Source organism: Danio rerio, chromosome 4 (genome assembly GCF_049306965.1).
Source record: "Danio rerio strain Tuebingen ecotype United States chromosome 4, GRCz12tu, whole genome shotgun sequence".
In the NCBI taxonomy this organism is placed as follows: Eukaryota; Metazoa; Chordata; class Actinopteri; order Cypriniformes; family Danionidae; genus Danio; species Danio rerio.
In genome coordinates this window covers 34,442,128-34,468,200 of record NC_133179.1, presented here as the reverse complement: position 1 = coordinate 34,468,200, position 26,073 = coordinate 34,442,128, and the positions used below count along the sequence as shown (strand labels likewise).

Genomic DNA, 26,073 nt, shown 5'->3' with positions numbered 1-26,073 from the left:
TTTCTTTTAGCTTTGTGTTGTGCATGAGCAGGTGGCCAGTGCGTTTGCTGGCCCTTCACGGTGCAGACCGTACAAGACAGCTCTATAAAAAAAGACTATAAATACTTGAAGCAGCACTGGCCTATTGGTTTCCGTAGTGTAGTGTTTATCATGTTTGCAATACACGCTAAAGGTCTCCTGTTCGAGACTGGGCGGAAGCATACAATTAGCGGACACTTTTGTCCAAAGCGACATACAATAGTGGAGGTATTCAACAAGACGAGGCAATGCATACGAAAAAGGGCTATTTATTCCAAGTAATTTGTTTGTGCTCAGAGAATTTAGTGCTGGAGTAGGAGTTTCGTTTTCTTTAGAGAGAGGGATATTCACCGGGGTTCGGGTGTACTCTGAAGAGATGGGTGTTAGCTGTCGTTTGAAGGACACCAGTGTATCCGTAATCCGAGTGGGAATGGGAAGGTGATTCCACCAGCGTAGAACATTGAATGAAAACATTGTGGAAAGTGACTTTCCGTCTCTCTGCGCTGGCACCACAAGACAGTGCTCTCACCCTAACCGGAGGCTCCTGTGGTTATCACGATGGCTTTACAAGCGGAGGGTCTCCTGTTAGCAACTGGGCGGAAACATTCAGATTTGCTTTTACGCACATTCTCAATTGGCTCTCTGCTCACTGGATGATCCACGATACAAGGGCATGGATCTGTCAAATGTCATGACTTGACGTTGTACGAGGATTTGACGAAAAAAATGCCCTGCAAACCTTAAAAAGCAACACCATCCCAGGACAATTCTTTTAAACCCCTTTCAGTGCACTTGCATTAAAGCCCGCGTGATGCGGCACTTTGTCAGTGTTACTGTATCATTCGGACATGGGGGCAGAGAGTTAAAGAATTCAGCCTGAGCGCACTGCCGCAGGCTCGGTTTGTCAGAAGTGGGATTCGAACCCACGCCTCCAGCGGAGACTGCGACCTGAACGCAGCGCCTTAGACCGCTCGGCCATCCTGACATGCAAGCTTGGCAGGAGCTGTCTCCTGGGAGCCACACCGCAGTACCGTGACATGGAATCTGGTGCTTCACAGCTTGCCCAGCTCCGGCTGTCCAGCTCATTGGCGCTGCAGGCAGCTAATCTGTGCTCGCCTCCTGGGGCTGCGCCTAGTTTCAATAGCCAACACTTGACAGCTGTCATTGCTTACGGCCACACCACCCTGAGGGGGCTATAGAGCAAACAGGAAGTGAGTTGGCAGCAGTAAGGAGAGAAAGGCTCTCCCCATTTTGTTTGTCTACCTTTTTGTTTATTGACCTTGAGTGTTTTTGTTTGTTTGTTTTCTTTTTGTCTTTAAAAACCACCTAACAGCAGCATTTTGCTGACTGAAGGGTGGTTATGTAGTGTGTTTTATTTTTAATCATGGACAGATTCCCCGGCAACGACATGGAAATGGAGGGACTTGCAAGAAAGGATAAAGAAAATGGGCTGGATAATAGACGAAGAGGTAAAGAAAATGGACTTGACAACAGACAAAGAGATAAATAAAATGAAGAGCCCGGCCAACGAAGAGGTGAGAAAGGCAAGGATAAGCAAGAGGTACAAAGAAGAGTATGCACAAAGGAAGCAACAGTAACTGTAGAAGTAGAAAATGTAAAAGATGCAAGAAGATTTGATATAACCAAAGCAGTCACGGAGCTGATTGGAGAAGGAAGAATGCTGGCGGAGAGACCCAAACAAACAAAGGGAGTATGAAGTAACAATGGAGACTGAAGATGACACCGAAATTTTTATAGACAATGGATTGACAAATAAAGGAGTGAAATCTGAAGTACGGAGGTTACAAAACAGAGACTATGTTGTTTCGTTCAAGCATCTGCCTGTTTACCTAGCAAATGAAGAAATTTTAAGCAAGCTAGAGAGATGGGGAGTTTTCCCCATATCTAAAATTAAAAGACGATTGTATCCTGGCACAAACATGGAAGATGGAACAAGGTTTGTAAAAAACAGATTTCCGGAAGAGATGGTCTCCTTACCATACAGTACCAAAATCGAGACGGCGGAAGCGCCACAGCACTTTAGAGTCATGCACACCAATCAGGTAAAAACCTGTCGACTATGCATGAGCTCAGAAAATGTGATGAAGGAACGCCCAGAATTCAGGTGCTTCAAATGTGACGAAAGGGGACATTTCGCAAGGACCTGTACAGCTGTGTCGGGCCCGGATTGTAAATTGGCCCTAATACCTGCAGGCAGCTTGTCACGCCGAGTTGGCTTTGTCCGCTCGATTGACCAACGCGTACGCCTTGTTTTATCCTTGCAGGCCTAACTTCGCTGGTGAAAGCACTTGTGGGGTTTCTGTAGTGTAGTGGTCATCACGTTCGCCTAACACGCGAAAGGTCCTCGGTTCGAAACCGAGCAGAAACAGTGCTCTTCTTTTGGCGAGAAAATAATAGCATCCACTGCCGCACCAGCAATGATCGTCGACAGGCACCCAATCAAAAAGGGTTATCAGCTCGATTTGCCTGAAGGTTTCCGTAGTGTAGTGGTTATCACGTTCGCCTCACACGCGAAAGGTCCCCAGTCCGAAACTGGGCGGAAACAACCTCTGGCTTATATGACAATTGTCAAATCAGGCTTCTGTTGAGTACTGACGTTCACTGAAAACATTCTTTCTGCAGAGCGGTGTGAGGCTAGAAGTTTGAATTCAGCTCAGTGTTTACCGCCCCTCGCGGTGTCGCAAACTTGCGAAGAATCTGATTTCTTTTAGCTTTGTGTTGTGCATGAGCAGGTGGCCAGTGCGTTTGCTGGCCCTTCACGGTGCAGACCGTACAAGACAGCTCTATAAAAAAAGACTATAAATACTTGAAGCAGCACTGGCCTATTGGTTTCCGTAGTGTAGTGTTTATCATGTTTGCAATACACGCTAAAGGTCTCCTGTTCGAGACTGGGCGGAAGCATACAATTAGCGGACACTTTTGTCCAAAGCGACATACAATAGTGGAGGTATTCAACAAGACGAGGCAATGCATACGAAAAAGGGCTATTTATTCCAAGTAATTTGTTTGTGCTCAGAGAATTTAGTGCTGGAGTAGGAGTTTCGTTTTCTTTAGAGAGAGGGATATTCACCGGGGTTCGGGTGTACTCTGAAGAGATGGGTGTTAGCTGTCGTTTGAAGGACACCAGTGTATCCGTAATCCGAGTGGGAATGGGAAGGTGATTCCACCAGCGTAGAACATTGAATGAAAACATTGTGGAAAGTGACTTTCCGTCTCTCTGCGCTGGCACCACAAGACAGTGCTCTCACCCTAACCGGAGGCTCCTGTGGTTATCACGATGGCTTTACAAGCGGAGGGTCTCCTGTTAGCAACTGGGCGGAAACATTCAGATTTGCTTTTACGCACATTCTCAATTGGCTCTCTGCTCACTGGATGATCCACCATACAAGGGCATGGATCTGTCAAATGTCATGACTTGACGTTGTACGAGGATTTGACGAAAAAAATGCCCTGCAAACCTTAAAAAGCAACACCATCCCAGGACAATTCTTTTGATCCCCTTTCAGTGCACTTGCATTAAAGCCCGCGTGATGCGGCACTTTGTCAGTGTTACTGTATCATTCGGACATGGGGGCAGAGAGTTAAAGAATTCAGCCTGAGCGCACTGCCGCAGGCTCGGTTTGTCAGAAGTGGGATTCGAACCCACGCCTCCAGCGGAGACTGCGACCTGAACGCAGCGCCTTAGACCGCTCGGCCATCCTGACATGCAAGCTTGGCAGGAGCTGTCTCCTGGGAGCCACACCGCAGTACCGTGACATGGAATCTGGTGCTTCACAGCTTGCCCAGCTCCGGCTGTCCAGCTCATTGGCGCTGCAGGCAGCTAATCTGTGCTCGCCTTCTGGGGCTGCGCCTAGTTTCAATAGCCAACACTTGACAGCTGTCATTGCTTACGGCCACACCACCCTGAGGGGGCTATAGAGCAAACAGGAAGTGAGTTGGCAGCAGTAAGGAGAGAAAGGCTCTCCCCATTTTGTTTGTCTACCTTTTTGTTTATTGACCTTGAGTGTTTTTGTTTGTTTGTTTTCTTTTTGTCTTTAAAAAGCACCTAACAGCAGCATTTTGCTGACTGAAGGGTGGTTATGTAGTGTGTTTTATTTTTAATCATGGACAGATTCCCCGGCAACGACATGGAAATGGAGGGACTTGCAAGAAAGGATAAAGAAAATGGGCTGGATAATAGACGAAGAGGTAAAGAAAATGGACTTGACAACAGACAAAGAGATAAATAAAATGAAGAGCCCGGCCAACGAAGAGGTGAGAAAGGCAAGGATAAGCAAGAGGTACAAAGAAGAGTATGCACAAAGGAAGCAACAGTAACTGTAGAAGTAGAAAATGTAAAAGATGCAAGAAGATTTGATATAACCAAAGCAGTCACGGAGCTGATTGGAGAAGGAAGAATGCTGGCGGAGAGACCCAAACAAACAAAGGGAGTATGAAGTAACAATGGAGACTGAAGATGACACCGAAATTTTTATAGACAATGGATTGACAAATAAAGGAGTGAAATCTGAAGTACGGAGGTTACAAAACAGAGACTATGTTGTTTCGTTCAAGCATCTGCCTGTTTACCTAGCAAATGAAGAAATTTTAAGCAAGCTAGAGAGATGGGGAGTTTTCCCCATATCTAAAATTAAAAGACGATTGTATCCTGGCACAAACATGGAAGATGGAACAAGGTTTGTAAAAAACAGATTTCCGGAAGAGATGGTCTCCTTACCATACAGTACCAAAATCGAGACGGCGGAAGCGCCACAGCACTTTAGAGTCATGCACACCAATCAGGTAAAAACCTGTCGACTATGCATGAGCTCAGAAAATGTGATGAAGGAACGCCCAGAATTCAGGTGCTTCAAATGTGACGAAAGGGGACATTTCGCAAGGACCTGTACAGCTGTGTCAGGCCCGGATTGTAAATTGGCCCTAATACCTGCAGGCAGCTTGTCACGCTGAGTTGGCTTTGTCCGCTCGATTGACCAACGCGTACGCCTTGTTTTATCCTTGCAGGCCTAACTTCGCTGGTGAAAGCACTTGTGGGGTTTCTGTAGTGTAGTGGTCATCACGTTCGCCTAACACGCGAAAGGTCCCCGGTTCGAAACCGAGCAGAAACAGTGCTCTTCTTTTGGCGAGAAAATAATAGCATCCACTGCCGCACCAGCAATGATCGTCGACAGGCACCCAATCAAAAAGGGTTATCAGCTCGATTGGCCTGAAGGTTTCCGTAGTGTAGTGGTTATCACGTTCGCCTCACACGCGAAAGGTCCCCAGTTCGAAACTGGGCGGAAACAACCTCTGGCTTTTATGACAATTGTCAAATCAGGCTTCTGTTGAGTACTGACGTTCACTGAAAACATTTTTTCTGCAGAGCGGTGTGAGGCTAGAAGTTTGAATTCAGCTCAGTGTTTACAGCCCCTCGCGGTGTCGCAAACTTGCGTAGAATCTGATTTCTTTTAGCTTTGTGTTGTGCATGAGCAGGTGGCCAGTGCGTTTGCTGGCCCTTCACGGTGCAGACCGTTCAAGACAGCTCTATAAAAAAAGACTATAAATACTTGAAGCAGCACTGGCCTATTGGTTTCCGTAGTGTAGTGTTTATCATGTTTGCATTACACGCTAAAGGTCTCCTGTTCGAAACTGGGTGGAAGCATACAATTAGCCGACACTTCTGTCCAAAGCGACATACAATAGTGGAGGTATTCAACAAGACGAGGCAATGCATACGAAAAAGGGCTATTTATTCCAAGTAATTTGTTTGTGCTCAGAGAATTTAGTGCTGGAGTAGGAGTTTCGTTTTCTTTAGAGAGAGGGATATTCACCGGGGTTCGGGTGTACTCTGAAGAGATGGGTGTTAGCTGTCGTTTGAAGGACACCGGTGTATCCGTAATCCGAGTGGGAATGGGAAGGTGATTCCACCAGCGTAGAACATTGAATGAAAACATTGTGGAAAGTGACTTTCCGTCTCTCTGCGCTGGCACCACAAGACAGTGCTCTCACCCTAACCGGAGGCTCCTGTGGTTATCACGATGGCTTTACAAGCGGAGGGTCTCCTGTTAGCAACTGGGCGGAAACATTCAGATTTGCTTTTACGCACATTCTCAATTGGCTCTCTGCTCACTGGATGATCCACGATACAAGGGCATGGATCTGTCAAATGTCATGACTTGACGTTGTACGAGGATTTGACGAAAAAAATGCCCTGCAAACCTTAAAAAGCAACACCATCCCAGGACAATTCTTTTGATCCCCTTTCAGTGCACTTGCATTAAAGCCCGCGTGATGCGGCACTTTGTCAGTGTTACTGTATCATTCGGACATGGCGGCAGAGAGTTAAAGAATTCAGCCTGAGCGCACTGCCGCAGGCTCGGTTTGTCAGAAGTGGGATTCGAACCCACGCCTCCAGGGGAGACTGCGACCTGAACGCAGCGCCTTAGACCGCTCGGCCATCCTGACATGCAAGCTTGGCAGGAGCTGTCTCCTGGGAGCCACACCGCAGTACCGTGACATGGAATCTGGTGCTTCACAGCTTGCCCAGCTCCGGCTGTCCAGCTCATTGGCGCTGCAGGCAGCTAATCTGTGCTCGCCTCCTGGGGCTGCGCCTAGTTTCAATAGCCAACACTTGACAGCTGTCATTGCTTACGGCCACACCACCCTGAGGGGGCTATAGAGCAAACAGGAAGTGAGTTGGCAGCAGTAAGGAGAGAAAGGCTCTCCCCATTTTGTTTGTCTACCTTTTTGTTTATTGACCTTGAGTGTTTTTGTTTGTTTGTTTTCTTTTTGTCTTTAAAAACCACCTAACAGCAGCATTTTGCTGACTGAAGGGTGGTTATGTAGTGTGTTTTATTTTTAATCATGGACAGATTCCCCGGCAACGACATGGAAATGGAGGGACTTGCAAGAAAGGATAAAGAAAATGGGCTGGATAATAGACGGAGAGGGAAAGAAAATGGACTTGACAACAGACAAAGAGATAAATAAAATGAAGAGCCCGGCCAACGAAGAGGTGAGAAAGGTAAGGATAAGCAAGAGGTACAAAGAAGAGTATGCACAAAGGAAGCAACAGTAACTGTAGAAGTAGAAAATGTAAAAGATGCAAGAAGATTTGATATAACCAAAGCAGTCACGGAGCTGATTGGAGAAGGAAGAATGCTGGCGGTGAGACCCAAACAAACAAAGGGAGTATGAAGTAACAATGGAGACTGAAGATGACACTGAAATTTTAATAGACAATGGATTGACAATTAAAGGAGTGAAATCTGAAGTACGGAGGTTACAAAACGGAGACTATGTTGTTTCGTTCAAGCATCTGCCTGTTTACCTAGCAAATGAAGAAATTTTAAGCAAGCTAGAGAGATGGGGAGTTTTCCCCATATCTAAAATTAAAAGAAGATTGTATCCTGGCACAAACATAGAAGATGGAACAAGGTTTGTAAAAAACAGATTTCCGGAAGAGATGGTCTCCTTACCATACAGTACCAAAATCGAGACGGCGGAAGCGCCACAGCACTTTAGAGTCATGCACACCAATCAGGTAAAAACCTGTCGACTATGCATGAGCTCAGAAAATGTGATGAAGGAACGCCCAGAATTCAGGTGCTTCAAATGTGACGAAAGGGGACATTTCGCAAGGACCTGTACAGCTGTGTCGGGCCCGGATTGTAAATTGGCCCTAATACCTGCAGGGAGCTTGTCACGCCGAGTTGGCTTTGTCCGCTCGATTGACCAACGCGTACGCCTTGTTTTATCCTTGCAGGCCTAACTTCGCTGGTGAAAGCACTTGTGGGGTTTCTGTAGTGTAGTGGTCATCACGTTCGCCTAACACGCGAAAGGTCCTCGGTTCGAAACCGAGCAGAAACAGTGCTCTTCTTTTGGCGAGAAAATAATAGCATACACTGCTGCACCAGCAATGATCGTCGACAGGCACCCAATCAAAAAGGGTTATCAGCTCAATCTGCCTGAAGGTTTCCGTAGTGTAGTGGTTATCACGTTCGCCTCACACACGAAAGGTCCCCAGTTCGAAACTGGGCGGAAACAACCTCTGGCTTTTATGACAATTGTCAAATCAGGCTTCTGTTGAGTACTGACGTTCACTGAAAACATTTTTTCTGCAGAGCGGTGTGAGGCTAGAAGTTTGAATTCAGCTCAGTGTTTACAGCCCCTCGCGGTGTCGCAAACTTGCGTAGAATCTGATTTCTTTTAGCTTTGTGTTGTGCATGAGCAGGTGGCCAGTGCGTTTGCTGGCCCTTCACGGTGCAGACCGTTCAAGACAGCTCTATAAAAAAAGACTATAAATACTTGAAGCAGCACTGGCCTATTGGTTTCCGTAGTGTAGTGTTTATCATGTTTGCATTACACGCTAAAGGTCTCCTGTTCGAAACTGGGTGGAAGCATACAATTAGCCGACACTTCTGTCCAAAGCGACATACAATAGTGGAGGTATTCAACAAGACGAGGCAATGCATACGAAAAAGGGCTATTTATTCCAAGTAATTTGTTTGTGCTCAGAGAATTTAGTGCTGGAGTAGGAGTTTCGTTTTCTTTAGAGAGAGGGATATTCACCGGGGTTCGGGTGTACTCTGAAGAGATGGGTGTTAGCTGTCGTTTGAAGGACACCGGTGTATCCGTAATCCGAGTGGGAATGGGAAGGTGATTCCACCAGCGTAGAACATTGAATGAAAACATTGTGGAAAGTGACTTTCCGTCTCTCTGCGCTGGCACCACAAGACAGTGCTCTCACCCTAACCGGAGGCTCCTGTGGTTATCACGATGGCTTTACAAGCGGAGGGTCTCCTGTTAGCAACTGGGCGGAAACATTCAGATTTGCTTTTACGCACATTCTCAATTGGCTCTCTGCTCACTGGATGATCCACGATACAAGGGCATGGATCTGTCAAATGTCATGACTTGACGTTGTACGAGGATTTGACGAAAAAAATGCCCTGCAAACCTTAAAAAGCAACACCATCCCAGGACAATTCTTTTGATCCCCTTTCAGTGCACTTGCATTAAAGCCCGCGTGATGCGGCACTTTGTCAGTGTTACTGTATCATTCGGACATGGGGGCAGAGAGTTAAAGAATTCAGCCTGAGCGCACTGCCGCAGGCTCGGTTTGTCAGAAGTGGGATTCGAACCCACGCCTCCAGGGGAGACTGCGACCTGAACGCAGCGCCTTAGACCGCTCGGCCATCCTGACATGCAAGCTTGGCAGGAGCTGTCTCCTGGGAGCCACACCGCAGTACCGTGACATGGAATCTGGTGCTTCACAGCTTGCCCAGCTCCGGCTGTCCAGCTCATTGGCGCTGCAGGCAGCTAATCTGTGCTCGCCTCCTGGGGCTGCGCCTAGTTTCAATAGCCAACACTTGACAGCTGTCATTGCTTACGGCCACACCACCCTGAGGGGGCTATAGAGCAAACAGGAAGTGAGTTGGCAGCAGTAAGGAGAGAAAGGCTCTCCCCATTTTGTTTGTCTACCTTTTTGTTTATTGACCTTGAGTGTTTTTGTTTGTTTGTTTTCTTTTTGTCTTTAAAAACCACCTAACAGCAGCATTTTGCTGACTGAAGGGTGGTTATGTAGTGTGTTTTATTTTTAATCATGGACAGATTCCCCGGCAACTACATGGAAATGGAGGGACTTGCAAGAAAGGATAAAGAAAATGGGCTGGATAATAGACGGAGAGGGAAAGAAAATGGACTTGACAACAGACAAAGAGATAAATAAAATGAAGAGCCCGGCCAACGAAGAGGTGAGAAAGGTAAGGATAAGCAAGAGGTACAAAGAAGAGTATGCACAAAGGAAGCAACAGTAACTGTAGAAGTAGAAAATGTAAAAGATGCAAGAAGATTTGATATAACCAAAGCAGTCACGGAGCTGATTGGAGAAGGAAGAATGCTGGCGGTGAGACCCAAACAAACAAAGGGAGTATGAAGTAACAATGGAGACTGAAGATGACACCGAAATTTTAATAGACAATGGATTGACAATTAAAGGAGTGAAATCTGAAGTACGGAGGTTACAAAACGGAGACTATGTTGTTTCGTTCAAGCATCTGCCTGTTTACCTAGCAAATGAAGAAATTTTAAGCAAGCTAGAGAGATGGGGAGTTTTCCCCATATCTAAAATTAAAAGAAGATTGTATCCTGGCACAAACATAGAAGATGGAACAAGGTTTGTAAAAAACAGATTTCCGGAAGAGATGGTCTCCTTACCATACAGTACCAAAATCGAGACGGCGGAAGCGCCACAGCACTTTAGAGTCATGCACACCAATCAGGTAAAAACCTGTCGACTATGCATGAGCTCAGAAAATGTGATGAAGGAACGCCCAGAATTCAGGTGCTTCAAATGTGACGAAAGGGGACATTTCGCAAGGACCTGTACAGCTGTGTCGGGCCCGGATTGTAAATTGGCCCTAATACCTGCAGGGAGCTTGTCACGCCGAGTTGGCTTTGTCCGCTCGATTGACCAACGCGTACGCCTTGTTTTATCCTTGCAGGCCTAACTTCGCTGGTGAAAGCACTTGTGGGGTTTCTGTAGTGTAGTGGTCATCACGTTCGCCTAACACGCGAAAGGTCCTCGGTTCGAAACCGAGCAGAAACAGTGCTCTTCTTTTGGCGAGAAAATAATAGCATACACTGCCGCACCAGCAATGATCGTCGACAGGCACCCAATCAAAAAGGGTTATCAGCTCGATCTGCCTGAAGGTTTCCGTAGTGTAGTGGTTATCACGTTCGCCTCACACGCGAAAGGTCCCCAGTTCGAAACTGGGCGGAAACAACCTCTGGCTTTTATGACAATTGTCAAATCAGGCTTCTGTTGAGTACTGACGTTCACTGAAAACATTTTTTCTGCAGAGCGGTGTGAGGCTAGAAGTTTGAATTCAGCTCAGTGTTTACAGCCCCTCGCGGTGTCGCAAACTTGCGTAGAATCTGATTTCTTTTAGCTTTGTGTTGTGCATGAGCAGGTGGCCAGTGCGTTTGCTGGCCCTTCACGGTGCAGACCGTTCAAGACAGCTCTATAAAAAAAGACTATAAATACTTGAAGCAGCACTGGCCTATTGGTTTCCGTAGTGTAGTGTTTATCATGTTTGCATTACACGCTAAAGGTCTCCTGTTCGAAACTGGGCGGAAGCATACAATTAGCGGACACTTCTGTCCAAAGCGACATACAATAGTGGAGGTATTCAACAAGACGAGGCAATGCATACGAAAAAGGGCTATTTATTCCAAGTAATTTGTTTGTGCTCAGAGAATTTAGTGCTGGAGTAGGAGTTTCGTTTTCTTTAGAGAGAGGGATATTCACCGGGGTTCGGGTGTACTCTGAAGAGATGGGTGTTAGCTGTCGTTTGAAGGACACCGGTGTATCCGTAATCCGAGTGGGAATGGGAAGGTGATTCCACCAGCGTAGAACATTGAATGAAAACATTGTGGAAAGTGACTTTCCGTCTCTCTGCGCTGGCACCACAAGACAGTGCTCTCACCCTAACCGGAGGCTCCTGTGGTTATCACGATGGCTTTACAAGCGGAGGGTCTCCTGTTAGCAACTGGGCGGAAACATTCAGATTTGCTTTTACGCACATTCTCAATTGGCTCTCTGCTCACTGGATGATCCACGATACAAGGGCATGGATCTGTCAAATGTCATGACTTGACGTTGTACGAGGATTTGACGAAAAAAATGCCCTGCAAACCTTAAAAAGCAACACCATCCCAGGACAATTCTTTTGATCCCCTTTCAGTGCACTTGCATTAAAGCCCGCGTGATGCGGCACTTTGTCAGTGTTACTGTATCATTCGGACATGGGGGCAGAGAGTTAAAGAATTCAGCCTGAGCACACTGCCGCAGGCTCGGTTTGTCAGAAGTGGGATTCGAACCCACGCCTCCAGGGGAGACTGCGACCTGAACGCAGCGCCTTAGACCGCTCGGCCATCCTGACATGCAAGCTTGGCAGGAGCTGTCTCCTGGGAGCCACACCGCAGTACCGTGACATGGAATCTGGTGCTTCACAGCTTGCCCAGCTCCGGCTGTCCAGCTCATTGGCGCTGCAGGCAGCTAATCTGTGCTCGCCTCCTGGGGCTGCGCCTAGTTTCAATAGCCAACACTTGACAGCTGTCATTGCTTACGGCCACACCACCCTGAGGGGGCTATAGAGCAAACAGGAAGTGAGTTGGCAGCAGTAAGGAGAGAAAGGCTCTCCCCATTTTGTTTGTCTACCTTTTTGTTTATTGACCTTGAGTGTTTTTGTTTGTTTGTTTTCTTTTTGTCTTTAAAAACCACCTAACAGCAGCATTTTGCTGACTGAAGGGTGGTTATGTAGTGTGTTTTATTTTTAATCATGGACAGATTCCCCGGCAACGACATGGAAATGGAGGGACTTGCAAGAAAGGATAAAGAAAATGGGCTGGATAATAGACGGAGAGGGAAAGAAAATGGACTTGACAACAGACAAAGAGATAAATAAAATGAAGAGCCCGGCCAACGAAGAGGTGAGAAAGGTAAGGATAAGCAAGAGGTACAAAGAAGAGTATGCACAAAGGAAGCAACAGTAACTGTAGAAGTAGAAAATGTAAAAGATGCAAGAAGATTTGATATAACCAAAGCAGTCATGGAGCTGATTGGAGAAGGAAGAATGCTGGCGGTGAGACCCAAACAAACAAAGGGAGTATGAAGTAACAATGGAGACTGAAGATGACACCGAAATTTTAATAGACAATGGATTGACAATTAAAGGAGTGAAATCTGAAGTACGGAGGTTACAAAACGGAGACTATGTTGTTTCGTTCAAGCATCTGCCTGTTTACCTAGCAAATGAAGAAATTTTAAGCAAGCTAGAGAGATGGGGAGTTTTCCCCATATCTAAAATTAAAAGAAGATTGTATCCTGGCACAAACATAGAAGATGGAACAAGGTTTGTAAAAAACAGATTTCCGGAAGAGATGGTCTCCTTACCATACAGTACCAAAATCGAGACGGCGGAAGCGCCACAGCACTTTAGAGTCATGCACACCAATCAGGTAAAAACCTGTCGACTATGCATGAGCTCAGAAAATGTGATGAAGGAACGCCCAGAATTCAGGTGCTTCAAATGTGACGAAAGGGGACATTTCGCAAGGACCTGTACAGCTGTGTCGGGCCCGGATTGTAAATTGGCCCTAATACCTGCAGGGAGCTTGTCACGCCGAGTTGGCTTTGTCCGCTCGATTGACCAACGCGTACGCCTTGTTTTATCCTTGCAGGCCTAACTTCGCTGGTGAAAGCACTTGTGGGGTTTCTGTAGTGTAGTGGTCATCACGTTCGCCTAACACGCGAAAGGTCCTCGGTTCGAAACCGAGCAGAAACAGTGCTCTTCTTTTGGCGAGAAAATAATAGCATACACTGCCGCACCAGCAATGATCGTCGACAGGCACCCAATCAAAAAGGGTTATCAGCTCGATCTGCCTGAAGGTTTCCGTAGTGTAGTGGTTATCACGTTCGCCTCACACGCGAAAGGTCCCCAGTTCGAAACTGGGCGGAAACAACCTCTGGCTTTTATGACAATTGTCAAATCAGGCTTCTGTTGAGTACTGACGTTCACTGAAAACATTTTTTCTGCAGAGCGGTGTGAGGCTAGAAGTTTGAATTCAGCTCAGTGTTTACAGCCCCTCGCGGTGTCGCAAACTTGCGTAGAATCTGATTTCTTTTAGCTTTGTGTTGTGCATGAGCAGGTGGCCAGTGCGTTTGCTGGCCCTTCACGGTGCAGACCGTTCAAGACAGCTCTATAAAAAAAGACTATAAATACTTGAAGCAGCACTGGCCTATTGGTTTCCGTAGTGTAGTGTTTATCATGTTTGCATTACACGCTAAAGGTCTCCTGTTCGAAACTGGGCGGAAGCATACAATTAGCGGACACTTCTGTCCAAAGCGACATACAATAGTGGAGGTATTCAACAAGACGAGGCAATGCATACGAAAAAGGGCTATTTATTCCAAGTAATTTGTTTGTGCTCAGAGAATTTAGTGCTGGAGTAGGAGTTTCGTTTTCTTTAGAGAGAGGGATATTCACCGGGGTTCGGGTGTACTCTGAAGAGATGGGTGTTAGCTGTCGTTTGAAGGACACCGGTGTATCCGTAATCCGAGTGGGAATGGGAAGGTGATTCCACCAGCGTAGAACATTGAATGAAAACATTGTGGAAAGTGACTTTCCGTCTCTCTGCGCTGGCACCACAAGACAGTGCTCTCACCCTAACCGGAGGCTCCTGTGGTTATCACGATGGCTTTACAAGCGGAGGGTCTCCTGTTAGCAACTGGGCGGAAACATTCAGATTTGCTTTTACGCACATTCTCAATTGGCTCTCTGCTCACTGGATGATCCACGATACAAGGGCATGGATCTGTCAAATGTCATGACTTGACGTTGTACGAGGATTTGACGAAAAAAATGCCCTGCAAACCTTAAAAAGCAACACCATCCCAGGACAATTCTTTTGATCCCCTTTCAGTGCACTTGCATTAAAGCCCGCGTGATGCGGCACTTTGTCAGTGTTACTGTATCATTCGGACATGGGGGCAGAGAGTTAAAGAATTCAGCCTGAGCACACTGCCGCAGGCTCGGTTTGTCAGAAGTGGGATTCGAACCCACGCCTCCAGGGGAGACTGCGACCTGAACGCAGCGCCTTAGACCGCTCGGCCATCCTGACATGCAAGCTTGGCAGGAGCTGTCTCCTGGGAGCCACACCGCAGTACCGTGACATGGAATCTGGTGCTTCACAGCTTGCCCAGCTCCGGCTGTCCAGCTCATTGGCGCTGCAGGCAGCTAATCTGTGCTCGCCTCCTGGGGCTGCGCCTAGTTTCAATAGCCAACACTTGACAGCTGTCATTGCTTACGGCCACACCACCCTGAGGGGGCTATAGAGCAAACAGGAAGTGAGTTGGCAGCAGTAAGGAGAGAAAGGCTCTCCCCATTTTGTTTGTCTACCTTTTTGTTTATTGACCTTGAGTGTTTTTGTTTGTTTGTTTTCTTTTTGTCTTTAAAAACCACCTAACAGCAGCATTTTGCTGACTGAAGGGTGGTTATGTAGTGTGTTTTATTTTTAATCATGGACAGATTCCCCGGCAACGACATGGAAATGGAGGGACTTGCAAGAAAGGATAAAGAAAATGGGCTGGATAATAGACGGAGAGGGAAAGAAAATGGACTTGACAACAGACAAAGAGATAAATAAAATGAAGAGCCCGGCCAACGAAGAGGTGAGAAAGGTAAGGATAAGCAAGAGGTACAAAGAAGAGTATGCACAAAGGAAGCAACAGTAACTGTAGAAGTAGAAAATGTAAAAGATGCAAGAAGATTTGATATAACCAAAGCAGTCATGGAGCTGATTGGAGAAGGAAGAATGCTGGCGGTGAGACCCAAACAAACAAAGGGAGTATGAAGTAACAATGGAGACTGAAGATGACACCGAAATTTTAATAGACAATGGATTGACAATTAAAGGAGTGAAATCTGAAGTACGGAGGTTACAAAACGGAGACTATGTTGTTTCGTTCAAGCATCTGCCTGTTTACCTAGCAAATGAAGAAATTTTAAGCAAGCTAGAGAGATGGGGAGTTTTCCCCATATCTAAAATTAAAAGAAGATTGTATCCTGGCACAAACATAGAAGATGGAACAAGGTTTGTAAAAAACAGATTTCCGGAAGAGATGGTCTCCTTACCATACAGTACCAAAATCGAGACGGCGGAAGCGCCACAGCACTTTAGAGTCATGCACACCAATCAGGTAAAAACCTGTCGACTATGCATGAGCTCAGAAAATGTGATGAAGGAACGCCCAGAATTCAGGTGCTTCAAATGTGACGAAAGGGGACATTTCGCAAGGACCTGTACAGCTGTGTCGGGCCCGGATTGTAAATTGGCCCTAATACCTGCAGGGAGCTTGTCACGCCGAGTTGGCTTTGTCCGCTCGATTGACCAACGCGTGCGCCTTGTTTTATCCTTGTTTTATCCTTGTTTTATGGCTCTCTGCTCACTGGATGACCCATGATACTAGGGCGTGGATCTGTCAAATGTCATGACTTGACGTTGTACGAGGATTTGACGAAAAAATTCCCTGCAAACCTTAAACGACAGACGTCTGCAAAAGATTGCAGTTCTTGAAACAAAGTTACCTCTGATCCGAGCAGAAGCGTTCGCTTACTCAATGGCAGAAAAAATGATGACCTTTCACACAGTCTACATTCGTTCTGTCAGTAACAGCGGCCGGCCGGCAAATAAAATTCTGACATTCCACAGGGCACACTCGCTTGGCGGACAAAAGCCACCGGGGGCTCTCTTTGCGTGTTCCTTCACCTGGTCAAACCGCTTTGAGGGGGGACCTTTCGAGTAGTTTTCGGCGTCAGAACAGACTCTTCTAGCGACGGGTGGGCAGGCCTTCCACAGGCGCGCGCGGCTCTACTGAAGCAAAAGAGGCTTGGCAAAGGACGAGGAAGAGAGGGAAGCGCCGCTCCAGCCGGGTCCAATGCTACTGCCTGAACTCTGTCTTGAACCACTGTACTCAGGGGAGAGCGCGAACGCAGTCCCCCACTACCAGAAATTATGACGTCGAGATTCCAACATTTGGGGTATTCGCAGGGGTCAGCGTGGCCGGAGTGCAATGGCCAAGCCTCACCCTGGGTGAACCACCTTCTTGATCATGGTATCTCCCCTGCCAGGTAGGTATGAGTTGCCGGGTGGCGCAAATGGCAGCCGCCGTTTTCTATCGGCCGTACTCCAGGGCGGTGATGCCCAGCAACCGAGCATGGGGAATGGGCCAGCAACCCCTGTCCCCTGACGGCGCTGTACTTGCAGCAGACGTGCCTGTGCCTGCAAACCACTCGCTAGTAACTGTGGCAACGCATGAAGAGTTTGAGCTTCCTCCAGATGCTGGCTTTGTGTTTTGTCATCAGTTGGGGCTGCCAACACATGGATTCCACTGGACGCACTCGATCTGGGGATAACAGACCCTCTATGGGGGGAGGGGAGGGGATCCTCCTGTTCTTTCTTTCTTTTCCTCCATCTGTTTTCTTTCTCTACAGATGTCGTTTTTCTCTGCTTAGTTTCTGATTTGGTCTATTTGGACATGTCGACCTCCTGCTTTGCTGCGGTTCGGACCGCCTTTGCCAAGAGCTCCGTGCTTTGCACTCTTGCCTTGTATATTTTGTGTCCTGTTTTCTTACGTCAGCCTATCAGCACAGTGCTCAAACAACATAGCTTGAAGAACACGACGGGATCTACAAACGTTCCGCAAAAGAACTTCACTGACGAAAGCGGAAGCGCTAACAAAACAACCTCTCGCTGCAAGCACCTTACATTCCTGGGACGGGAAACCACCGATGGCTGGCTGCGAAACTGCCTCTGGTTCAGATTGGTTTAGAACCGTCCCTCTGCCTAAAACGCCACAGACGTCTGCAAAAGATTGCAGTTTTTGAAACAAAGTTACCTCTGATCCGAGCAGAAGCGTTCGCTTACTTAATGGCAGATAAAATGATGACCTTTCACACGGTCTGCATTCGTTCCATCAGTAACAGCGGCGGGCCGGCAAATAAAATCCTGACATTCCACAGGGCACACTCGCTTGGCGGACAAAAGCCACCGGGGGCTCTCTTTGCGTGTTCCTTCACCTGGTCAAACCGCTTTGAGGGGGGACCTTTCGAGTAGTTTTCGGCGTCAGAACAGACTCTTCTAGCGACGGGTGGGCAGGCCTTCCACAGGCGCGCGCGGCTCTACTGAAGCAAAAGAGGCTTGGCAAAGGACGAGGAAGAGAGGGAAGCGCCGCTCCAGCCGGGTCCAATGCTACTGCCTGAACTCTGTCTTGAACCACTGTGCTCAGGGGAGAGCGCGAACGCAGTCCCCCACTACCAGAAATTATGCAGTCGAGATTCCCACATTTGGGGAGTTCGCAGACATCTGCCCAGGGAACGTGCAATGGTAACTGTAGACTGTAGACTCTCGTCCAACGAGAAGCCGCGATTGTCTACAGTTTGCTTAGACCCTGGGCTAATCGGAGGGATGCATTGTCTAAAGTTTAAAATCAGGGCCAATCAGCGCTGAGGATTTTCCAAAGTTTCTCTTGCTCTGAATGCTCAATTTATCGGGTCAGAAAGTTCATCTGCTGTCGAGATTAATTCGTATGTTAAAGTGATTTTGTGTGGAAAGTTATTTTTATACTGTTATATTGATGCACAGTATGTTTTGTTCACGACATGTTTGAAATATCTCACTTTTTGAGCAGTATTCGTGAGGCTGCGCCTTCAGAAAGTACACCTGTTGTTGAGATTTCGTGTGGTAAGTTATTTTTATACTGTTATATTGATGCACAATATGTTCTGGTTTCATCACGTTCGAAGTTTTTCACTCTTTGTGCAGCATTTTGTCTTTGTTCGTGAGGCTGCGCTGTCAGCAAGTACACCTGTCATAGTGATTTAGAGCGGTAGGTTATTTTTATCCTGTTCTGATAAACAGTATGTTTTGCTCACATCACATTTAAAATATTTCACTGTGTGTGCAGTATTTTGTCTGTGTGCCTGACGCTGCGCTGTCAGACGTTCATCCATTACAGAGATTTTGTGCGGTAAGTTATTTTTATTGTTACATTAATGCTAAGGTCACATCATGTTTTAAATATCTCATTCTTTGTGCAGTGTTTGGTCTGTGCTGGTGACGCTGTGTCGTCAGAAAGTTCACCTGTCCTAGAGATTTCGTGTTGTAGGTTATTTTTATACTGTGATATTACTTATATGTATATATGGCTGCACAAAACCTGAAAAAGTTTAGCTTATGTATTATTTTCAACGCTCGTGTCGGTTTGATAGCTCCATTCACATAGTAAACAGTTGTTTCATTAAAATATAGCAACCATCATGCTAATAAATAAATATCCCTTCATATACAGCAATATATGTGACCATGACAATTATTATCATTAGTTATTACTATGAGAAGTAAAGAACATTTTAAGATCTTAGCTGGGACAAAACATATGATCCATACCTGTACACAGTAAAATCATCAGAGTAAAATTTACTCAGTTCAGAGAACATTTGGTCCCTCTCTAAATTGAGCAAAATTTACTCAGCAGCAGAGTAAAGTTAATGAGCCGATGATGAGTTTAATTAAGTGATGATTGAGGACTGATGATGAACACCTGCTGTTAATATGCAGAAACAGAAGAGAAGCAGCAGCTGCTACGCTCATTGCTTACCTGATTGACTTTATTTCTGTCAGATGTTCAAAAAATCCATATGAGACTGTGGCGAGGGGGCGTGGCCGAGAGCCGTGGGAACGGAGTAAGGCCACCGCGTAAGTGGATACACCTGCGGTGCGCACCTGCCTCGGATCCCACGGAAGGAGCTCTGGACCATAAAAGGAGGAACTATGGCAGAGGAAGCCGAGAGAGGACCGGGCCCGGACATATTTTACTTTTGCTTTCAGTTTGACGGCAGTCTTCGTGAGGAGCTGCCGTCCGTTCGTTTTGGTTTAGACACGGAGACTGCCGTCCCTGTTATTAATAAATATTTTAAAACTGCGTTGGTTCTCCGCCTCCTTCTTTCTGGCGGCCAAAGGGCCATGAACTTTATTACAGTGGTGCCGAAGCCCGGGAGAAGGAGGGACGCGTTGTCCAGATGCCCTTGCCGCTGAGAGAGGGGCGAGTGTTTGGGAGTTAACCTGAGTGGGGGAGAAACCTGTTCGTCTGCCCAGAGTGCCGGGGCGGCCTGAGGCTGGCGAGGAAAGGATCTGCCTGCTGCCGTCTCCCAGCATGGGGAGGAGCAGGAGACGCAGGGCTCACCACCGAAGGGGAAAGTGCTGAAGGGAGCCATCCCACAGAACCCGGGGGAGTTGCCGCGATCCACCATGATGCCAGAGCCTGCATCCATCCACGGAAGCGGAACAGGAGACCAGAGATGCCGCCAGCCAGCCAGGAGAACCGCCGCCGGACGCCAGAAGACAGACGGGAGGATAGATTCCTCCACAGGGCTCCCAGCACGTCATCGCATCTCTCAGCTGGTGGAGGACCGAGTGGCAGCGTGTCTGGAGAACCGAACCCCAATTTTTTTTTTCATTTTCCTCTCTCCCCTTTCCTGGTGTACTCTGTCTTTCCTTTTTTTTCATCTCCTGTTCTCTCGGCCCATCTCATATAGGTCTCGCAGGGGCTGTGGCGCCAACCCCCCCATTGTCTCCGTGAGGAGCTGCCGTCCCTGTTATTAATAAATATTTTTAAACTACGTCGGTTCTCCGCCTCCTTCTTCCAGGCGGCCAAAGGGCCGTGAACTTTATTACAGAGACTTATAGTGAAGTCCAGTGTTGTAATGAGAAACTAAATCATTTGGTGATGAAAGGTTAGTAATTTCAGGAAGAGAGTTAATACTAGCAAAAAAAGAATTCTAAATTAATATGTTTTATGTTACGGAAGGAAATAGTACGGAGAGGTTTGGTGGAAGAAAGAGAGAGTGCAAAATTAAATGAGAGGAGAAAATTATCCGTTATAAGGAGTTCCTCAGCAGAGAGGTCAATGGATGAGACACCAGAGCAGCAGATGAGGTCGAGGGTGTGTCCTTTAGAGTGTGTGGGAACATTGACATGCTGTTGAAGTCCAAAGCTCCCAAGACAGGATATAAAATCTCTTGTAAGGGAGTTATTAAAATTATCCACATGAATATTAAAATCTCCTAAAACTATAATATTAGGTGAGAGGGTGGTAATATGTGTTAAAAAGCAGCAAAGTCATTTAGAAATTCATTATTTAGTTTGGGTGGACGATAAATTATGGAAACATTTGTAGGTGTGGATCCAGAAAGTTTTGAAATCATAGATTCGAATGAAGGAATAATGTGAAAATGTTTTTAGAAAGGAAAATGAGAAAGATTTTCAAGAATGTGTTCTCAAAAATTTCTACATTTGTTTCAGAAACAAAGTGCATAAAAGACCAGTTTCAGAACAATTTTGGAAAAAAATATTTGTGGAAATAGACGAAGAGGGAATCTGGAAGAATTTAAAATGGAAATATTTAGACGCAAAAATTGAAACGTTGGATTATTTCATCAGACATAATGTTATTTTCACTGTAACAAAACTGGCACAAATTGGAAGCAGTGAGAATGCATTATGCAAAATATGTGGACTGGAAAATGAAGGTATTATGCATTTGTTTTTAAAATGTGTTGAATTTAATACATTTATGGCAAAGTTAAAAGAAAGTATTAAACAAATGATGAAAAGTAAAACTGATTGAGGAGGAGACAGAATGGTATAAAATATTTTTATTTGGTTTTAATTAGGGATGCACCGATATGGATTTTTTGGCCGATACCGATAACCGATAATTCTTCGGACTTGGAGGCCGATAGCCGATATGTATAGGCCGATAATAATAAATATTTTAAATTGTTATATTTTTATACAGCAAACTTCATAAAAGATTGAACTGCTCTTATGAACTGAATAGTCTATACTTGAAGCAAAAAAGATATGATTTCGAAATTGCAAGGTGTCAACATCGGATCGATAACGATAATCTTAAAAATAGCATTTATCGGACAATAACGATATGGGCGCCGATATATCGTGCATCCCTAGTTTTAATGGAAGTAAAACAAGAATTGCCAATTTGTTTCTATCAGTTGCAAGAACTGTAATTTGAGAAAGGAGAAACATTGTTAAAAATAAACATGCTAAAATGGAGTTATGGACAATGTATAAAAGAAACTGGAAAACTATATTAAAACTGTGGAACAATATTTTAGAATGGAAGAAAAAGAGACTGAATTTTACAAAACGTTTATGTTGAATACTCCTTATATTACGTACTCACTAGATGGTTTGAAAATAGATTTGCCAGAATGATTATGCTTGTTGTTTTCCTGTTTTGAAACCAACATAATGTCATAAGGAATGTTTGTAAATGATATTTTTATATGCTTCTGAACTGATGTTTTGAAAAAAAAAAAAACATATACTTGGATCGATACAGAGAATATTAGCATGGCCCCTGCGAAAGGATGACACGCAAATCCGTGAAGCGCTCCATATTGCTGTTTTAGTGCGTGGGTAAAAGTACAGAAATGAAAAAAGACAAAAGGCTTTTCACGATTCCAAATGGTGCATGAGGATGGGTTTAGCAAATCGTGGGAGGTGCTACTGGGTCAACTGGAAAGTCTACATGCATGGTGAAAACGAATGTGGGATGCTTTGATCGTTTGTTTTGTTGTGCAACCAATGCACTTCCAAAGCCCTTGCTTTAGTGGGACTTTGCCATAGGCTATCCTGACACTCTAATTTCCCCCTGTCCATAAACTTGGTGACCTACTGCATCAATCAGTGTGCCTAGCACTGACAGGGCCAAAGCTCTGTAGTGCACGGCATACAAGTGGGAACATGGCTCTCCGGTGCCCACCACCCTGGAGGAACATTGCTGGGACTCGAGGCATACATATGCCCTGAGCCTGACCACTGGTCTGTGCTCGCTACGGTGGCACATATACTAAAATTGGATCGATACAGAGAAGATTAGCATGGCCCCTGCGAAAAGGAACCTGATGGATCTTCTCTGTCCCCACCCTGTGGCCCCCAGCAGTCCTCTCGACGTCACATGGCCTTAGACTGCAGGGTAGTGACCCCTGAACCCCAATGGGGTCATCTGTGGCCTTGAAGGGTGCTCATGCTTGTTGAAATTAAACAAATTACCCAATATGGTAAAAAATCAAAGGCGGGAACTGGCATAATTAGCCATGTGCTTTCTGGGGTATGACAGGTGCATATTAATTAGCCATGTGCTGTAGACTGCTCTCATTGTATATCATATATTACATAATTTGAAAAAGAAAATCCATTTTAAATGAATTGAGTAACATATAATAATAATAAGTATGATTTTTTAATAAATGTATTACATTATATTCAAATATAATTGTATGTTTATTTGCAACATAACTAAATATAGCTTTTTTGAATTGCATGTCAGTTAGATAAAATATTTTTATAATCAGGACTTATATTTGACACCTTTTAAGAAATAAAATATTTTAATAGTTTAATAATAAACATACTGAAATATTGACTTTTAAATGTTTTAGAATTTTGTCAATTATATTGACCGTAATGTTCAGGTAACTTATTTATTAATATTAAATAACACATAATAAAATATTTAAAGAACTGATTAAACTAAATATAGTACCTAAAATATTAGGTTGTAGGATATAAGAAATATTATATTAAAATACTTTCAAATTTAAATTTCAGGCATTGATATTTAAATAGGTTTGTCAATTTTTTAAAGTTTAATAAATTATTTAAAAATTCAATTAAATATATTTTAAAATATTTCATTTACATCAATGTTTCCAGTTATATTTACATATACACATATTATTTTTTACTGCATTTACATTGAACATTTACTTAAATTTACAATATAATTTTATACCATTTTTATTTTTACTGTTAGCTAAACTACAGTTTATAACTTGTTTATGAATAATAAACAGAACCCTAATATTACCATCCTTTAAATTACACAATGATAACATTAAAGCAACCACATGAATATGTGTACGCAGTGTATTTTTGCAAGTTTTATTTTATCCTTTAACACTTGTTTGCAATAAATGAATAGAAAAAATTATGAATGTAAAGTGTAATATAAATATTGTGTAAAGTTATTCGAGTCACAACAGATAACCCACTCTTGGGACACTGTAGCTACTGAACAAATCTTTAAAAAAAGCTGAAATGTACACAGAGATTAGAAATAAAATAGAAAAATGTTTATTTACACAAAATATATAACCATTTATACTTTTAACATATTAGGGCAGTACAATATAGCGTAAAATTATTTTATTATCACAACAGTTTATGCAATATTTAAAAAAAAAAAAAAAATCACAAACATATGATAAATTATTATTTTATAAACTACCTTCCCAGTAGTTGCTGCTCGGCTATTTGCTAGAGCAGCTCAAAGCATAACCCAGAGCTGTAAATAAACACTAATAGCAGAAGTTAAGAAAAAAAAAGAAAATGACAACAGCCAATCAGAGTCAGAATATCTTGCCTATTTGTTTTAAAAAAAATGATGTTTGTACCTTTACAGTGTTTTTAGACTTAGACTTAATTTTTAGAATTAGTTATTTGCATCTGAACAATATCTTTTAACTGTTTAATATTATTAAGTAAAAGATTTAATAACACAGATAAAAAATGCATTTTTGTTGGGAAATGTTATCTTAGAAATAATAGCATTTTCTATGCTATCATAAATGTTATTTTAGAAATAATAGCATTTTCTATGCTATCATAAATGTTATTTTAGAAATAATAGCATTTTCTATGCTATCATAAAGCCCTACAACTTGTACATGTATATTTGTATTTGTTTTATACAAAATAAACATTTATTTTGCTTAGTTGTTTTAAAGACTAAATGTTTGCACCTTGACAGTGTTTTTAGACTTATAATTTTTAGAATTAGAGTTAATTGCATCTGAACAATATCTTTTAACCACTTAATATTATTAAGTAAATGATTTAATAACACAGAAAAAAAATGCATTTTTCTAGGGAAATGTTATTTTAGAAATAATCGCGTTTTTCTATGCTATCATAAAGCCCTAAAACATATACATGTATATATCTATTTTTTGTCAAACAAAATAAACATTTACAACGAAGCTTGTCGTCTTTATAGTCTATTTTGTCTCCTTTTTTAACTTCCTCTATCTACTGCACCGCTTTATAAATCGCGCTTCCTGGAGGTCCCGCCCAGCGGCCAATCGGAGCGCACGTTCAGTGGAACTTTCTCAAAGAGCCAACGGCACGCTACATGACATGACCAAATTCGGAAGCACGCTTTGTGGAACTTTGCGTCGACCAATCCCGAGCCAGACGTCGGGCCAATCAGGAAGAAGGGAAAGTGGAACTGTGGAACGGGAAGGGAACCGAAGATTCTCCCGCAAGAGGCGCAAGGATGACACGCAAATCCGTGAAGCGCTCCATATTGCTGTTTTAGTGCGTGGGTAAAAGTACAGAAATGAAAAAAGACAAAAGGCTTTTCACGTTTCCAAATGGTGCATGAGGATGGGTTTAGCAAATCGTGGGAGGTGCTGCTGGGTCAACTGGAAAGTCTACATGCATGGTGAAAACGAATGTGGGATGCTTTGATCATTTGTTTTGTTGTGCTAATGCACTTCCAAAGCCCTTGCTTTAGTGGGATTGCCATAGGCTATCGTGACACTCTATCGTGACACTCTAAAAGCTCTGTAGTGCACGGCATACAAGTGGGAACATGGCTCTCCAGGTCCCACCACCTTGGAGGAACATTGCTGTGTCGCAAATCCGTGAAGCGCTCAATATTGCTGTTTTAGTGTGTGGGTAAAAGTACAGAAATGAAAAAAGACAAAAGGCTTTTCACGTTTCCAAATGGTGCATGAGGATGGGTTTAGCAAATCGTGGGAGGTGCTGCTGGGTCAACTGGAAAGTCTACATGCATGGTGAAAACGAATGTGGGATGCTTTGATCCTTTGTTTTGTTGTGCTAATGCACTTCCAAAGCCCTTGCTTTAGTGGGATTGCCATAGGCTATCGTGACACTCTAATTTCCCCCCCGTCCATAAACTTGGTGACCTACTGCATCAATCAGTGTGCCTAGCACTGACAGGGCCAAAGCTCTGTAGTGCACGGCATACAAGTGGGAACATGGCTCTCCGGTTCCCACCACCCTGGAGGAACATTGCTGGGACTCGAGGCGTACATATGCCCTGAGCCTGACCACTGGTCTGTGCTCGCTACGGTGGCACATATACTAAAATTGGATCGATACAGAGAAGATTAGCATGGCCCCTGTGAAAGGATGACACGCAAATCCGTGAAGTGCTCCATATTGCTGTTTTAGTGCGTGGGTAAAAGTACAGAAATGCAAAAAGACAAAAGGCTTTTCACGATTCCAAATGGTGCATGAGGATGAGTTTAGCAAATCGTGGGAGGTGCTGCTGGGTCAACTGGAAAGTCTACATGCATGGTGAAAACGAATGTGGGATGC

General features: G+C 44.4%; 2 protein-coding genes, 1 long non-coding RNA gene, 19 other non-coding genes and 1 pseudogene across 22 annotated transcripts in view; 14 read left to right on the top strand and 9 right to left on the bottom strand.

The window, feature by feature from the left end:
* LOC137491238 (uncharacterized) overlaps positions 1–26,073 on the bottom strand; it is a 1,025,816-nt gene that overhangs the window by 366,475 nt on the left and 633,268 nt on the right. The gene's annotated exons all lie outside the window — the stretch shown is intronic.
* Positions 1–26,073, bottom strand: part of LOC101886704 (uncharacterized) — an 847,011-nt gene that overhangs the window by 187,670 nt on the left and 633,268 nt on the right. The window lies entirely within an intron of this gene.
* On the bottom strand, positions 921–1,003 carry trnal-cag (transfer RNA leucine (anticodon CAG)). Its single transcript has one exon. It is a non-coding gene; the product is annotated as a tRNA-Leu (tRNA).
* trnav-aac (transfer RNA valine (anticodon AAC)) lies at positions 2,335–2,407 on the top strand. The gene has a single exon. It is a non-coding gene; the product is annotated as a tRNA-Val (tRNA).
* Positions 2,512–2,584, top strand: trnav-cac (transfer RNA valine (anticodon CAC)). The gene has a single exon. It is a non-coding gene; the product is annotated as a tRNA-Val (tRNA).
* trnal-cag (transfer RNA leucine (anticodon CAG)) lies at positions 3,661–3,743 on the bottom strand. Its single transcript has one exon. It is a non-coding gene; the product is annotated as a tRNA-Leu (tRNA).
* On the top strand, positions 5,075–5,147 carry trnav-aac (transfer RNA valine (anticodon AAC)). The gene has a single exon. It is a non-coding gene; the product is annotated as a tRNA-Val (tRNA).
* Positions 5,252–5,324, top strand: trnav-cac (transfer RNA valine (anticodon CAC)). The gene has a single exon. It is a non-coding gene; the product is annotated as a tRNA-Val (tRNA).
* Positions 6,401–6,483, bottom strand: trnal-cag (transfer RNA leucine (anticodon CAG)). The gene has a single exon. It is a non-coding gene; the product is annotated as a tRNA-Leu (tRNA).
* On the top strand, positions 7,815–7,887 carry trnav-aac (transfer RNA valine (anticodon AAC)). Its single transcript has one exon. It is a non-coding gene; the product is annotated as a tRNA-Val (tRNA).
* trnav-cac (transfer RNA valine (anticodon CAC)) lies at positions 7,992–8,064 on the top strand. Its single transcript has one exon. It is a non-coding gene; the product is annotated as a tRNA-Val (tRNA).
* On the bottom strand, positions 9,141–9,223 carry trnal-cag (transfer RNA leucine (anticodon CAG)). The gene has a single exon. It is a non-coding gene; the product is annotated as a tRNA-Leu (tRNA).
* trnav-aac (transfer RNA valine (anticodon AAC)) lies at positions 10,555–10,627 on the top strand. Its single transcript has one exon. It is a non-coding gene; the product is annotated as a tRNA-Val (tRNA).
* Positions 10,732–10,804, top strand: trnav-cac (transfer RNA valine (anticodon CAC)). The gene has a single exon. It is a non-coding gene; the product is annotated as a tRNA-Val (tRNA).
* On the bottom strand, positions 11,881–11,963 carry trnal-cag (transfer RNA leucine (anticodon CAG)). Its single transcript has one exon. It is a non-coding gene; the product is annotated as a tRNA-Leu (tRNA).
* Positions 13,295–13,367, top strand: trnav-aac (transfer RNA valine (anticodon AAC)). Its single transcript has one exon. It is a non-coding gene; the product is annotated as a tRNA-Val (tRNA).
* Positions 13,472–13,544, top strand: trnav-cac (transfer RNA valine (anticodon CAC)). Its single transcript has one exon. It is a non-coding gene; the product is annotated as a tRNA-Val (tRNA).
* On the bottom strand, positions 14,621–14,703 carry trnal-cag (transfer RNA leucine (anticodon CAG)). The gene has a single exon. It is a non-coding gene; the product is annotated as a tRNA-Leu (tRNA).
* Positions 16,557–16,720, bottom strand: LOC137494467 (U1 spliceosomal RNA). The gene has a single exon (XR_011014425.1). It is a non-coding gene; the product is annotated as a U1 spliceosomal RNA (small nuclear RNA).
* Positions 18,244–19,562, top strand: LOC103910888 (uncharacterized). Its single transcript, XR_012402376.1, has 4 exons — positions 18,244–18,324; positions 18,406–18,469; positions 18,548–18,610; positions 19,264–19,562. It is a non-coding gene; the product is annotated as an uncharacterized lncRNA (long non-coding RNA).
* On the top strand, positions 21,967–22,069 carry LOC137495085 (U6 spliceosomal RNA). Its single transcript, XR_011015030.1, has one exon. It is a non-coding gene; the product is annotated as a U6 spliceosomal RNA (small nuclear RNA).
* Positions 22,493–22,566, top strand: LOC137495115 (U6 spliceosomal RNA; annotated as a pseudogene).
* LOC137494916 (U6 spliceosomal RNA) lies at positions 25,813–25,919 on the top strand. The gene has a single exon (XR_011014859.1). It is a non-coding gene; the product is annotated as a U6 spliceosomal RNA (small nuclear RNA).